This window comes from Geospiza fortis, unplaced genomic scaffold (genome assembly GCF_000277835.1).
Source record: "Geospiza fortis unplaced genomic scaffold, GeoFor_1.0 scaffold381, whole genome shotgun sequence".
Lineage (NCBI taxonomy): Eukaryota > Metazoa > Chordata > Aves > Passeriformes > Thraupidae > Geospiza > Geospiza fortis.
The window spans coordinates 4401258-4418117 of NW_005054348.1; positions in this window are offsets into that span (position 1 = coordinate 4401258).

Sequence of the window (16860 nt, forward strand, 5' to 3'; positions counted from 1 at the left end):
CCTAGGGTAGTATGACAGCTTGCAACAGCCACAGGACCAAAGCTACCACCAAAACAACAGGGCAGTCACACTTCCATTGTCTGTGATACTCTTCTGGGGTCAGCTTATGGGCCCTGCCTTCCTGAGCATCTGTTTGCATCTGTACCTTGCCGTGCTGCTCAGAGCTGCTAGTCCCTAAACCGTGGTTTAAGGAGAAGAGAGAATGAAAGACCATGGCATTTATCATGCAGAGATGAACAGTGGTCTACATGGAACTGCTTCATGTTGGGAATCAATTAAAAGTTTGTGGTTTTGAGGGGAGTGGTGGAAGAAGAGATGGAGAAAGTGGAGAACAAGCCAATCAACCTTTCACATTCCCTCAGATCTGGTGGGATGTCCAATCCCTTTCATTGTGACTTGTGTTGACACCTCAGTGGTATCTCCCAATGCTCTGTTGTTGGCAGACTTCTTCAGAGTGGCTTGGGTGGCTTCCTCCTAGCTTGTCGACTGGCTCCTACACTGTGCTCTCTGCAGCTTAATCACATGCTGTCAGACTCTAATGGGGATGCTAATGAACTAATTATCATCTATTGGTAGCTGATCTTCCTGGGAATGCAAGTGGAGCTGCTCTTCACATATGTCACTAGAACAGTCTCTGCTCCCAACCTAATCAGAGATTTTCACCTTCTGTTTTTTCTTGTTGGCAAAAACAAAGCTGGGAAGAGATACACTACATAGTCCTTTTCACATCACAGATCCCAATAAGGTGCATCCATCAGTGGGACAGGCAGTTGTGGGGAAGAGAAACAGAGGATCAGCCACTTGAGTACAGCCATGCACGTTCCATAAATCATCCTAAGAAGTTGGGCTTGATCCGTCTGGTAACAAGCTTTAAAGGAATTCCTCTTGCCTATTGGCCACAGCAAGAATAATGAACTAAAAGCCTCATACATTAGATACAACAGAAAAATCAATTGAATGTAAAAGGACTTTTTAAAAAATTGATTCTGGGTTTTAGGTTTTAGGCAAGATGCAGCTTGTCCAAAAAAGCAAAAATTGAAATTGATATTATCTTCAAGAGAATACTGGTACTGCTGTAATAAGACATGTTTACTAGACAATCTGGACGTTAAAATTAAAAGAGCTCTGGCTAATTCAGAAATTAGGAAACATGCACAAGGCCTACAAATGAACTGTATCTCTGCAAAGATAAAAAACCGCATATGGGACAGAGCTGCCAAATTCCAGTGTGCGATCTGTGCTGTGGAATAAGACACCAGATATGCCAGCCGCCAGTTCCTGATATGCTATTTCTATCTACAGCAAAAGTGGAGAGATTTCCCTTGGTTAAAATGGATCATAAATCTGTCCCAGAATCCATTTGGATATCTAGGATATTCTCCTAGGAATGTTAAAATGAAGAATTGGAATGGAAGGGTGGAGAGAACAGGAAGAAAAAACTGTTGGAAAACACGTGAAAGGGAAGGTGGGAAGAGACCATTACTGCATTTCACAATATGTACATAGGCAAGAGATACACCACACAAAAATAAGTGAACAAAGGCTGCAGAAGGAAAGAAGAGAACATTTCTATTCTCCTCTCTCTCTGCTTTCTGAGAATATCAGAGGGACAAGGCATTAGTCCTATTAAAAATTCTAGCTGAAGAATGGACACGTATGCCTGTCAAAGAATGACTCTGTGGGCTTTGCACAGTTTGAACAACTGCTGGTTTGATAAGAAATACCAGAGATGCCCAGCCAGCTATGTGATTGCTTTTAGGTCAGGGAAGACAGAAAAAAAAAGTGATGAGTTTTGGTATAGTTGCCATTTTTTTGGAGTGTTATGCACTTCTGCATAACAGCCCTGGATAGGACTGAAATTTGTTAAAAATGTGCTCCTGTCTCCTATGTTGCAGTGTCCTATCAATCTTCATGGCAGTTTGGATTTCTGTCAGAGTTTTGCCATATGACTTTGAGAAAAGGACAGTCCCAAAAAAAGGATTTTTAAAGGAGACTTTACATAAACTTCAGGAACTGTTACTTTAAAGTCATCTCTAGTTATCTGCAAAGAAAGGGTATGAATAAAATGAAAATAGTAAATAATATTTTAAACAGTAGATTTTAATATTACTAAATAAAATTCTATTTTTTCCATGTGATTGGATTTTTTACTGATTTACTTTTTTACTGAAATAAAATGGGCAGGTAGGGAATTCGTAAAGCTGCATGATACTAGAGATCAGTTCTTTGGTCCATCATTTACTTCATGCACAGCCATACACAAACAACATTACAATTTCTGTGCTTTGGTTCCCCTATGAGGTATGTAATAGGTATTTCTATTACTATCATCATGATTTATTTAGAGGAGTAAGATGAGACTTAAATAACACTAAGAATTTTAAGATCTACTGAGAGTAAATGCTAAAAAAATTTCAAGTGTTGTTACAGTAAATGGGTTTCCAGAGAAGACAATCAAAAAGCTGAGAGGAAACAGTAAATTATAAGCCTCTTGAATGAATGGCCTGACTTCTCTAGATACAATTCATCCAAACAAGTTGAGAGTATTTATTTGCTTTCTCTTGTGTTAGGATCACATTTCATCCTTGCTCCTACCCGTTATACCGAGATTCCATGAGCTGCATGGACAAAAGGGTGAGGGGAGAGGGGGAACTGCGCTGCCTCATCCCATGTCACACAAGCCAAGCACATGCCAGCCAAGCTATCTGAGCAGCTGATGTCCTTTCATCTGCAATGGGAAATCTGTTTCCTCTCTGCATTGAAGCTGTGGGGAGAAATAACTGGGGGAAAGTTCCAAAGGGCAGGATTGTGCAGCTTTTATTTCCTTGTTGCATAACACATTATATGAGCGTCTGAAACGCCAAGTTAAGACTTATCTTGAATTTAATGATCCTATTGCCCTGTTCCATAGCAAACTGCAGGAATCACTAATTACATCTCTTAGAGGCCAAGCTATACAGCTTACATCAAAAGAGAGACTGGAAAAAATAATTACTGTTAACAAGTGAACTGAAACTATTATGCAAACTTCCCCAGTGAGCAAAAGCTGCAAGCCATAATCTGAATGAGATAGAGGATAATAAATGGCAACTGCTGTTAGAGCATTTGTGCCCTCTTTTAAAAACAGCAACAAAACAAATCAAACAAAAATCTGAGAGGTCAATGCAAGAAATGCAAGTAGATATTTCTGTCCTAGGGTCACAAAGATAAATTGGGATGCTGATGGGACACTGCTCTCTGCAAAGCCTCTGAGTTGAAGGAACAAATTATATTATTGCCATCATCCAAGCTGGTTGCAGACCAGTTCAAAGTCTGCTTTCCCTTTTCCATGCTATCTGCTTCCAGCTGGCCCTGTCAGCTCAGATGTTTTGAAGAAAATTCCCCTCCTTCTCTGGTGAGGAATGAATGCATACTGTAAAGACTGGCCTGAAATAAAACTGGGCCATCTGCCAAACTTGGATTCAGAACTCTAAGTTGTCCTAAAATAAACACATTTACCTTTACCCATGTGGTGAGAGTCCATCCCATGACTGTTTTCATCCTTTCCACCTCTCCCATGTTCTCTTTACTCACCTCCAGTGTTCCACTCCACATTGTACCTGCTTCCCAAGCCTCACCAGGACTTCCACAGGGCAGTGCTGATCCTAACATGGGCTCAGTGTTTGCATGGGGCACTGCAGAAGAGATCTGGGAGCTGCAAACCCACCATGTCCCACAAGAACACATCTGTTGCTCCAGCATCACTACTAATTGTGCTACAGTGCATATCAAGCTGTCTTTCCTTCCAAGGGAAAGGGATCTTCAATTATCTTCAGTTAAATTCTCCAAGCAGTGGTTGATGCAGAGGGCTGGCTTGATAGAATGAAGGGTCTGGCATGTGTCAGGGTCCTTATAAGCACAAGGCTGAGATTGTCTCTGGATCTGACTGAGGCTGGGTCTAACTGTAAGCCTAAGATTTGCTCTTTTGTTTCCTTAATGAAGATATTGCAATCAATTTTTTTGGCATAAAAAGAGATTTTTTTGACATCTCAGGTTGCTAACTTGCTTTGAGGCATTGAAGTCCCTTTGAGTATTATCTACTCAAGATTTCAGTAGAGTATCTTTCAGGGATTTAATAAATATTCTTATTTTTTTAGACACCATCAAAGACAGAATGTGGGGCTAGCTGCTGTCAATCAGACTTTCTGTAGCAACTGCTATCATCTGAGAAAAAAAACCCCAAAACCTGAATTAGAAACATTTTTAATTTAAAGAGGGGACTAGAGAAAACATTTTAGGACATGGATGTTGCAGGATGTGAGATGAGAGAGCTGGAACAGCAAAGCAGAACTGAAATTTCACCTGTCATACTTTATGAGACAATGGGAGAAAATAGCAATGAGTTTTATTTGTAGCAAGGTGACCCAAGGTGCTTTCACGGCTGAACTCACAACTTGCACAAAATAGTCATGGTTTAGGGTCTATGAGTCAGAAATAAACTTAAACCCCGTATTTTTTAAACTGCCCACAGCACTTGTTTCTTTCTTCTGTATTCTCCTGTCCTTGCTGAGTGTGACACTTAGAGCCTGTGATCTGCAGGACTTTAGAGAAGAGAGGCAGGTGTGATGATAGCTTTAGTCTATTTATATCTACTCAAAATGTACTTTTACCTTGAAAATTCTCCCAGGCTCTTTTCTCTCTTTATCAAACAATGTCATTGCTGTGGATGACAACATACCCAGCTGGGAATCACTCACTACAGCCATGTGAAACGCAGCTTATGAGACTTCAGGAGTGCACAAAACCAATCAGGCAATGCAGGTAGATCTAAGGTACCTGGTCAAGCGGTATCAAGCTGTGAACAGTGAGGGAAATTGTCATCACAGAGCACCAGATGACTCAGCGCTGCCAAGAATTTTGAAGGCAACAATTTAGAGGCGAGCTTCAGAAAGGCTTAAAATATTATGGCATCATTGTTTTCCTCATGAGTTTTTCCCATAGTTGAAGCAGGAACTATTCCTTCCCTTGAGTTCAATCCTCTTTCTTTGGCATTTCCAGATGTACTGTAACTCTTCCAGGTTCATTTCCTGTGATTCCATTAGCTCAAATGCTTCACACAGCACTCTTGGGCATCTTAGCATCATCTGTATATGGGATTATTTAGTAAGATCAGACCACTCTGGCTCCTTCGTTATATTTCTATCTCTGTTTTTGCTCTCTTGCTCTCCTTACCTGAGATGCAAGTATTCTAAAATGCAAAGTAACACTCAATATGTTATAGGGCTTTCCTCAATGCCACAACTTTTTAAAGACAGCAACCCAGAAAACACTCTCAAAAACACCTGCCAGCCAAGCTCTGGGTTGCACCCTGTATTGGGGAGGTGTGCAACTCTGATCTCAGTCTGAGAAGTTCTTCTAATTTCTCTAACTGTCAATCAAGTATATATGCCTCATCCCCTGTACATGGCCCCAAGGATTCATCCAAGTACTGAAAAACAGTTGTTGTCCACTCTGCCACTTGGCTATGATAAAGAGAAATGAGAGGAACTCAAGGAAACAAGTGCTGCATTGTGAGATTTTTAATGAAAATTACCAGCAAGCAGCAGGTGTGGGAGCACTGAGAGCAGCTGATATAAATGCCTCCCTCTCACTAGCAGCTCCCCCACAGTGGGGTGACCCAGGGGTAACTGGCTCTGTCAGTTTACAGAAAAGCCACAGGTAATATTGTGGGTATGCCAGAACCCTGCCCTCCATCCTGACATTTAGTGTGCGTCTGGGGAGCCCCAGCAGAAAGCTCCATGTATCCAGTGCTCCTCATGCAAGATTTGCAGAATAGGATCACACTTATTTTCTCAGAAAGCTGACAATGCCAGTAACCTTGATCAGTAAGGGAGGAGTAGTAGCTCCTCATAGCAAAAGATATTTAGCACTCCTGTTTCTAATCAATCCCCATTGCACATCTTTTCCATATCTTACAGGAACTGTATTTTTAAAGACATTGAAAAGATGAAAACACAGTTCTTGCATTTAAAGAACTGGGTCAGGCTGGGCATTGCCTTTCTGGCACAAAGATTTTTTTTTTTTTATATAACAAATGGTGACCACTTCATCAAGACTAGTCCTTTTAATCTGTATAAAGAAATCATATCTTGTCTTTAGTCTTCCCCATGACAAATTTAAGCTTATTGGAGCGATTTGTGTTCCTTATTGCACAGCAATTATCCTGCTGTGAAGGGATGGACTTAATGACCAATCAGGTAATTTCTATTGCTAATTTCTTTGCTTATATCTCAGGAGGGTGCATGCTAAAAATTCTTTTTAATAAAAAGAACTTTCTTAACCCAGTGCATATAACTACACCACTGGTAAAGCACAGATATGTCCTAATTTTTTTTTAAATGACTCATGATTGTGCCTGCCTTGCTTTTCAGATGCTGAATGTGGTCCATTTTGTAGGGATCTGATTCATAAGAAGCCTCAAGTATGGATTTTAAATATGCAGTCCCTTAAAATGTTGTAAGTTATCTAAACCAAAAGCTCCATAAAACTATGATTGAAAAATTTCATCTGCAATTGCAATATCTTTCTATATTGCAGCTGAGGCCAGAGGAAAACTTTTTTTATCAAAGGCACTTGGCTGCACAAGTGTCCTGACAAAACCATTTGTTAAGATTAGATGGCAGAGGACAAGCAGAAAATGGTGAAATCAACAGAAAATATGAGCTCATGTCCAATCATTTATTGCCGTGTGTAAATTATTTGGTAGCCCAAGTGAGAGTCTGACAAAACTAGCCTAAGGACAGAATGAAGATTGAAAATCATAGTCTTGTGGTTTAGGTATTTTCCCCCCTCTCTATCTATACAGCATTAGACAAAGGCAGTGACTCACAGCCCTATGTAGTTCAGGATACCATCTGTCTCAGGTATGGTCTCTTTCCACTCAAAATTTTTTCTTGGGTATAATGAAGGGATCTGTCACATTTGGGCAGCTGGCATTATTTCTCACTAGCTCCAACCAGCCTATTGTATGTCTGGAAATGGGGATATTTCCTCAGAGCATCAGTAGCTTAGATTTGTAGTGCTTGGCCTGCAGGAGCAGCACATGGTCATGTGGATGGTGTAGCACATGTGCTCATGACACGTACCCTTCTCAGGAGGTTATCATCACCAGCTGATGAGCACATCTGTACATGCTCAGGAGATGTATCATAGAAGAACTGAATACTCTATATGGCTTTTAGTATTTAGCTGAGTCTTTACAACTTTAGGAGCACCACCCAGTGTTAATTTACCAAATCCAATACAGAGCCAGTAAAATTTTCTGAGCATATTAAAAAAGGTTGGTTCCCTGTGACTAATTGTGCTGACACTCACCTACCTGTGCATTAACTGGAAACCATAGTATGACACATACAAAAAAGGAATGACACAAACATTATTTCTATGAGTTCTTGAAACTGTCAAGATATGCAGGTTTTCCCACAAATATTTGAATAAGGAGCAGAGAGAACTTTCCCCTGGTAATGAGTCAAACTTGAGTCCTTTAACTACAAGCGTATTTTGGTGATTTGAGGGCAAATATAACATTTCCTGATATAGCTGCATCAGAAAGATGCTTTAAATTACTTCTAAAATCCATGAATTTTTATCTTCTAAGAGTGTGTATGAATCTGTGATCTGCACAGCACTTGAATTAACAGCTGCCTGAATCTGGTCAAGACACTGTGAACATTGCCAACTGAGAAAGTTCATCAGACAGGGTACAAAATAATGGAAAAACCCACACCATTCTCTTTCAAAATCACCTTGTCATGGTGCAGGAGATCTTTTGTGGAGAGGTGTCATGCCAAGTTAATGAGAAGTGTCTGCTCCGACACCTGCTGTCCTTAACAAGTTGACACGCTGTAATCATGAAGCAGTCCTGGAGAGGAGCTGGGGAGGGGAAGGAGAACAGCACCCACGGGGCAGCAGAGTCAGGGAACAGGTTCTGCCAGGGGAAGCCAGGCACAGTGTCTCACTGGCCCTCTTCCCTGAGAGCTCTGCCAGCAGCAGACAGCTTTAAATCCACTCTCAACTGACACATCGCCCTCCCCTGCTGGTCCTATTTACTTCTTGGGCTAGCTTCCAGCACCTAGCAGTCATGAGAGATTGCCAGCACTTCATGATGCTGCTCCCACTCCCACAGGAGAAGCGGCAGCCAGAGGAAGATGGGGCGATGAGCTGATCTTGGCCCCTCTGGCATACAGCAATAAAACTGTGGGGTTGTCAGGGACAGGAAGGATCTTGCCAGGAGGGGAGTAAGAAAGATTTTTCATTTCTTATTTCTACTTTGTTTCTGATCACTTGCTCTGTTACAGGCTGAAGTGCCAGTGTGTACTTCAGCACCGAAAATGGGAGGCTGAGACAGAGCCTGATCTCGCTCGTTGCTAAGAGAGTAACCTAATTTGCAGCAGATGGTGTTTATTGTTACTACCCATCTGCATGAGGATTAAGAATTCTTCTCAGAAAAAAAATAATGCAGCCTGACAGCATCCTGGTAAGAACAGGCAAACTTAATTCCAATCAAATATGACTTTCATGAGCCTTTGGGTAAGCTTAACTGAAATAAAGTTTAGGATTTTTATTTTTAGGTGGTTTTTTGCTTAATTTCTTTTTTTCTTTTAGTTGAGGATATTGTTTTTTAAAATAATGTCACCTAAAGTTTCTAACTGTGCAGAGTAATTTAAAAATTGTAGATGAATGTACATCAAAAAATGTACAAGTAAAGAGTAAGCACATTGTCTCTAATCAAAAGTAACTTAATGTCAGAGCTGAGATTTTAAGTTTCAGCTCCCCAATGCCTTAAACCAGAATACAGCCCCACAAAGGAACTGATAGCACATATTGTAGTGTCTGTCCTTGGCCCCTAGCAGTGATAAAAGAGAGCTATGGGTTTGGTGTTTGTGAATGATCAGTCCCTTAAAAGCACAGATGTCTCTCTTATGTTCAGCACCCACTGACTGATTGTGCCTCATGGCACAGGACGTCCTTTTGTACACACTAAGAAACTAAACTTTTATTCAATTCATATAATCCATCTGAAGTCATAAGAGTTGTACCAAGGTGGTTAGTACATTGAGCCTCGTTAAAGTCTCCCTGAGTTTGTTTTGTAACACATACTGTAAAACTGTCACCTTGAATACACTGCCACTATCACTTTCAGCTCTGCCTGGGCTTTAATAAGCACAAAAACATTCACATGACTACAGCTTAGAAACCAAGATGGAACTTTAAAATGGAAATTATAATGGACAAACCAAAAAATAATAGTATTCAAAACAAGATAGCAAAAAACCATGAAGACTTAAATGACAACTTGGTCAAATATGTGTTTATTAATAAAAGCAGCTTGCCTTAACATGTGTTCCACTCCCCAGACTAGAATGGTTATCCTGTATTTATAGAATTGTTGCCTAAATCTATAGTAAAATCTCTCTGTATTCTTACTCATAGATTCATTTCTTGATTGGTATGCCCTCCTTTCCTTCCTGCATTTTATGCCTTAGAAGAAAAAGCAGAGTCTGGTTATTTTTCTGCAATCTCTAGAAATCAGGCGTCCCCTGGCAGACAGCTGGTGGTGCTTGAGAAGATCGGCTGGGTATGTCAGGAAATTCATGGCATTCGAGTCAAAAGGAATGTGTCTGAGGCCAGTGGAGCTAACCAAACCCCTGCCTGGGCTGCAGCAGCCAGCATCCCTTGCACAGCAGCTGCACAGCTGATCTGTACATTCACAGCAAGTCTGAAGCAGATGGGGTATGTCTGGTATCTGGCATGTGCACTGCATAAATAGAAATCGCTCTCTAGGATTTCTTGAAGAGGAGTCTAGAAGTCCTACACACTGTAGGACATCTGTAACAGGTAATGTAGGGGTTGCTAATTTAATACAAAATTTATGACAGCATTAGGTCATTCGGTATTCTTGAGATTTGCAGTGCAAAAGGCACAGCAGTGGTGGCACTTATGAGGATGTTGGCCAGAAGATGCTTTGCCATCCTAAAGCACACTTATTAAAATCCTCAGATGTGAATTTTTCCTCTTAATTGGTTTACACAATAATGGCCCATCTGAGCCTTTTTCATTATTTTTTCTGTTGTGGTGTTGCTAGGTGGGCTCCACAAGTGTAAGTACAAGATTACATGCAATATCCATGATATATGCACCACAACTCACACATACATTTTCCCATGCAGAGTTTGTCTTCCAGCTTGGTTACCTCACACCTCTTAAACGAAATGTGCAAAAAACTTTGCTGGCTTTGTTCCTCAGTATCTTATAACAGAGTAGCTTTTTGCCGCCCTAAAAATCATCAAGTTAAACAAAACTTGGCAAGCTCAACCAGATCTCTGCTTAGTGCAGGCTAAGAAAATTTGCTCCCATTTCAGATGGAAATGTTTCTCCTCCAAATCTTGTGCTCTTTAAATAATTTTTTACCCTTCGGAAAAAGTGCACAGATTTCTATGTTTCTGTGAATCATTAGTGACATCCAGTGGCTAAAATGCTAAAAATTCATAATTCCTATTGTCAAAGGACACCTAAATTTCCATCTCTTTCTCTAAGAGCTACCTATTAGAAAAAGGGAAAAGGTGAAAAATTCTGTTCCCCAGCTCTTCCAAAACACATTGTGGATTTGATTAAATCTCACTGAACTTGCAACATACAACTGCTATGTTTCCTTTGTAATAACTATAAGAAACTATAGAGCTCCTCTAAGGAACCATAGAGCTCCCTTAAGAAATCAAATGGCTGAAACCATGCCACTTTCAATAAAAACACAGATACATATCACAATGCAAAACAAACAAACAAATGTGAAAATGCTGAGAAATGTAAACAAAATGCAGGTAAAGGTTTCACTAGGTAGTGTTCCAGGGAGGGGTGTGTGTGGCAGAAGGAGACATGCCAAAGAAACAATATGGAATAAAAGAAAAGGAACAGCAGTCTGGACAGTCAGCATTGCAGAACTACAGAACTAAAGAATGATTTGGCTTGGAAAGGACCTTTAAAGATCACCTAGTTCAACTTCCCTGCCATAGGCCGGAACATCTTTCACTAGTCCAGGTTGCTCAAAGCCCCATCCAGCCTGATCTTGAACACTTCCAGTGCTGGGGCATCCACAGCTTATCTGGACAACCTATTCCTGTACCTCATCACTCTCATTGTAAAAAATTTTCTTCCTTATATCCAATCTAAATCAACCTTCTTTTAGTTCAACGTCATTGCTCCATGTCCTGACACTACAGGCCTTGGTAAAAAGTCTTTCTCTATCCTTCTTATAAGCTCCCTTCTTCAGAGTGAAAATCTTCAATTCTTTCAGCCTTTCTTCAAAAGAGAGGTGTCCAAGCCCTGTGATGATTTTCATGGCCCTGCTTGTGAATAATGTAACCTTGATCAAAAGTTTAACAGATATTTTTGGGCAAAACACTAACTAAAGGGGATCTGGCTATAAACCAATGCAACATTGTGCTGTTGTTTGAAAGCTGTCTTAAAAATCTAGCCTTTTGTATATTATCAAAGTAATAAACAACTCTGCCATTTGTTTCCTCTCCTGATGGAAATAAATTGATAATCCCTGAATTTTGGGTAATAGTCTGCTGAATCAGGTATATGCAGTTATCTCTGCTTCAGTCTTGCTACTTCTGTAATGCCTGAGATATCACTGAACTCCAATTAGCCAGCTAACTCAACAATGAAGAAGAAATTTTCAGGTTAACTCAAAATAATTAAGTTCCATTTTGAGAGCTTTCATTGTGAGCATGTCAGGAGGAGCTGAAGGTGGAAAACCACAGGGTTTTTTTCCAACTGTGTGGGGCCCTGAGGCAGGATGTCTTAAGTAGCTCCTTTACGCTATGCCTTGTCTGGGCATGGCAACTCAAGCATGAGAGAGCTGAAACCTCCTTCACTTCTCTCCCCTCTTGCCTTTCTCCTTTCTCATGTCACTGTACTCAACATATCTTTGATGTAAATATCAGTCTGTACTTGCCCATCAGGGCAAGGGGACAATTCTAAAACATTTTAAGATGATGTATGTTCAAAACTGGTTTTAGGCTGGCATTCTTTCAAATTGCAGTTCTACATTTTACACACATTCACTACAGATCTTGTACCACAGAAGCATAGAATAGCCCAGTTTGGAAAAACCTCCCGAGATTATCTGGTCCAACCTTTCATTAGAAGGGGAGCCTAGGTGGCATTATATAGCACCCTGTCCAATTGCATCTTGAAACTCTCCAGTGATGCAGCCATGGGCACTTCTCCATTTCCCTGGGGAGGTTGCTCCAGTGAATGATTGTTTAAAAAAATTCTTTTTTATGTCAAGATTCATGTTTATATCATACATATAAATTAATATTTTGATATATCCACATACCAATGTCGTTACTGCAATGTTATAGTTGGTCTTCCAAGACCCATCACCTGAGGTATTTCCAAACTTCTTTGGCTTGTTTATTTAGGAGCAAGTCTTTTTTAATCTACTTACTGACATTAAGCATGACTAGACCCTCACCAGTTCAGTAAGCTTATTAACACCTCTGGAGTTGGGTTACTGACAGTTAACCACAGAAATAGCAGCATTCACTCACTGACTTCAGTGTTCAGGACTGGAGTCAGGTATATAAACTCTTCTACACTTTTTCACGTATTTAATTCAATTTCCAAAAGAAAACAAAATAAAGGCACTCAGTAAGATGTCAATATTTGGAAAATGTCCTTTTCTCCCTTCTGAACTTCTATTTATTAACTGACGCCTTTTGTTTTTAACATCTACTGAAAGCAGCTAACATAGACTATTTCTTACACAGTTTTGCTGGAGGGCCAGAAGATACATTGATGGAGGTGTCATCTTAGGAAGGCAAAGTACTAAAAATAATACATTAACACTGGCACCTCAGTTTGCCTAATACTATCTAAATTTTTAAAGCTTCTCAGTACCTGGAGTGTTGTAGCACATATTAACTGTAGTATATCTGTCCCTACATGTTGCACACAGTCATACTTTTCCCATTTATCATAAATTGTAGGCGATGTCTTCAACTCTTTCAAATAATAAAAGCAGAGACAATTTTCAAGAATGTGGTGGAAGGTAAAACTAACTGCTTTCCTTCCCAATTTAACTGATATCCACCAGTATTTCCATGACAGTGGATTGGTCACTGACAGGATTCAGTAAAATGATAATACAATTATCCTAAACATAATTTGTTGTATCATTATTCCTCCCTTGAAATGTTCTTTATTTGAGAATAAGAAAGGTTCTGGAATATTTAAAATTCAGCGCCCACACAACAGTAGTTAAAAGTAGCTCTTCTACTCTCAGGCACCTACTTTATCCTTATTCAGATAATAACAATAATAACAGAGAGACTTTCAGGTGCTCTCTCTTCATTCATCTAATGAGTCCATTAATGATATGTTATTCAAAGCTGCAGATTAAATGGTGATTTAAAGTTTTCAAGAAATTCTTAGGTGCCACGTCTTTGTTGCTGGAAAAAAGTGTTTAGGACTGTGTTTTCTAAGCCAGGAGGTATTGGAAGGAAAGTAACAAGAATCAGGAAAGGAAAGGGATGAAGGGGCTTGTAGTACAAACGGACTAAGTAAATAAAAGTAATGGAAGTATAGGGAGCTTTGCAGGACTCTTTGGAATGGCTAGCTCACTCACTGCTTTGCCGGTCTTTTCTGTCTTGGAGAAATTTTTACTTTGTGCATCACTGCCCCAGGGGAAAATGGCTGTACAGAGACACCGGGCATGTGGAAATAACCTACAACTCCTGATTCTGGTTTTAGCATTAACTTCCTTAAGTGCCATATTGCAGTCTGAGCTGGTAAATTGTTAAGTTTCACAAACTTCATGTTTGAATTTACAATTACATCAATAAATATGAAGAGTGTAAGAGCTCATCATTAAACAAATCCAAGTTAGAAGCATACTTTTTATTTCCTCAAAGCACTTCATAATTAGAACTTTGTAAACAAAACCATAAATGGCACCAGCAATTATTTTTAGAGCAAGATTTGTCATAGCTAGTACACTTAGAAGAAGTAGGTGCAGCTACTTGTTAAGAAGTTAACATTAAATGCTGGTTAAAATTTTAATTCCAAGCATCCAGCTCATTAAATTAAAATACAGCTAAGCAATAATGTGGCTTTGTTCCTGTACCAGAATGTAGACATTTCAATATCACAATGTAAGAAACCTGACACGCAGTCGTAGCTATTGCGAAAAAGTGCCAATGTAGATTTGTGAGGTGGGTGTATTGTTTTCTGCTCTCCATCTGATAACACATGACACCTATAAATCATGCCTGCCAACCTCTGAGATCTCTGAGAGGGTTGGACACTCTGAAACATGCCAGTCCTGAAAAGCTTTCCAAAGGGACAGGGTGAAAGCAAGCGGGGGCAATGAGCACACAAGGAGCCAGCCAGCAGGTGCACATGTCCACCATGCCACTGACCCACCTGGCCCTTCACACTCCCAGTAACTCAGGAAAGTCCTGAGAAACATGGTGCCAGCCATGAATCACTGGCAAAAATCTTTGCTGGGTACAGACCAGCCAGGCTCTGTGTAGTGCTGAAATTAGGACAGGAGATACGTGTGGGTGCTGTCAAAATGTTGGCTGCCCTAGAGATCTGGGGGTTTCCAGCCCAGTGTACCACAGAGCCCATGTTCATCAAGCTTGGGGAGTCTTCTCTGTCATTATCCACAGAGCAACTGGCAGAGAAACAGGATGCACCTTTACAACTCTCTGGCAAGGCACTGGGATAGCTCCTAATTTGAGCTCACTGAGACAAAATTAAATCCATAAAATGCTCATGTGAGGAACGAGATCATTTGCTGTCTTCCATCCTGAGGCGCAAACAGAAATGTAAGTGACAGCAGGGTGGCTTTCTAGAGCTAAATTTGTCTTCACTAAGTCATCAGTGACCTTGAACAAAAGATTTTGAAGGAAACAAGAGCCTAAGAAGAGATTCTGCTGAAAAGGATGGGGGAAGTAAATTATGGTCTGACTCAGTTCCTGTTACTCACATCACATGGGCACAAACTACAATAAATTTAAACATGAGAAAAAGCTTATTTTGCTTTAAAGAATGGTCAGACCCTGGCATTTCTTGCCTATAGAGGCTGGGTATCCTCCACCCCTGGTAATACATAAAGCCTGAGGACATGTGCCTGTTGGCTACCAGATCTGGGTGACCCTGCTCAGCTTCCATCCCCTGGAGCCCCCTTCCCCCTCTGCAGCCGTGTGTCTCCACGGTTTGTGCCATGGGCCCTGATGGCTGGGCCCTGCAGCTTGATATGACTGGGTCTGTTTGGTGCGCTCGGTGCCTACGGTGGGGCACACACCAGGCACCCACAGCAGCAGCATGGCTCAGCTACCCTGACATCTCAGGGTGGAAAGAACCATAGGTTTAGATTAGATATCAGGAAGAAAGTCTTTACTGTCAGGGTGGTAAAGCACTGGAACAGATTGCCCAGACAAGCTGTGTAAGTCCCAACACTGGAAGTGTTCAAGGCTATCTTGGATGGGCTCTGAGCAACCTGGTAGAGTAGAAGGTGTCCCTGCCCATGGCACGAGTGCTAAAGCTAGATCTTTATGGTCCCTTCTGACCTAACCTATTCAATGACATTATCCTTTCTAACCCAAATAATTCAAGGACATTGCGATGCTGGGGCACATCCAGAGAAGGGCAGCAAGGCTTGTGAAGGGTCTAGAAACTTGTCTTATGAGGAATGGCCAAAGGAGCCGGGTTTGTGTAGTCTAGAGAAGAGGTGGCCCAGGAGATACCTCATTGCTTTCTGCCTGAAAGGAGATTGTAGTGAGGTGGGAACTGGTCTCTTCTCCTATGCCTGCACTGACAGGACATGGGGAAATGGCCTTAAGCTGAGACAGGAGAGATCCGGGAAGATATTGGAAAAAAAAATTACTGGTAGGGTGGTCAGGCATTGGAATAGGTTGCCCAGGGAAGTGGTGGAATCAAGAGGCATCTGGATCTGGCTCTGGGTGACATGGTTTAGCAGTTTAGGGGTTACAGTGGTAGTGCTGCTGGATGATCTGGATGAGGGGATTGAGTTTACCCTTTGTAAATCCACAGGACACAAAGCTGGGTGCGAGTGTTTAGTGCCGGGTCCTCCACTTTGGCCACAACAACCTCAACTCTACAGGCTGGGGGAAAGGTGGATGGAAAGAGGCCCAGTGGAGGGGGATCTGGTGGTGCTGGTTGACAGCAGCAGAACAGGAGCCAGTGTGTGCCCAGGTGGCCAAAAGGCCGATGGCATCCTGGCCTCGATCACTAATAGCATGTTCGGCAGGATCAGGGCAGTGATTGCACCTCTGTACTTGGCACTGGTAAGGCTGCACCTTGAGTTCAGTGACCAGTTCTGGGCTTCTCTGCTCAGGAAGGGCATTGAGATGCTGGAGTGTGTCCAGAGAAGGGTGATGGAGCTGGTGAAAGGTCTGGAGTGTAAGTCCTGCGAGGAGCAGCTGAGGGAGCTGGCAGTGTTGAGCCTGGAGAAAAGGAGTCTCGGAGGTTCCCAACTACTCCTCTCTCTGACTGCCTGAAGGGAGCATGTAGCCAGGTGGGGGTCAGCCTATTCTTCCAGACAACCAGCGACAGGATGCGAGCAAATGGCCTCAGTCTGCACCAGGAGGTGCAGAAGGATTTTCTTCACAGGAAGGGTGCTTGGACATTGCATTGGGCTGCCTATGGAAGTGTTGGAGTCGCTGTCTTAGGAGTTGTTTAAGAAAAGACTGGACGTGGCGCCCAATGCCATGACGTAGTTGCCATGGCGGCGTTCAGTCACAGGCTGGGCCCGACGGCCCCAGAGGCGTTTTCCAGCCCACCCAG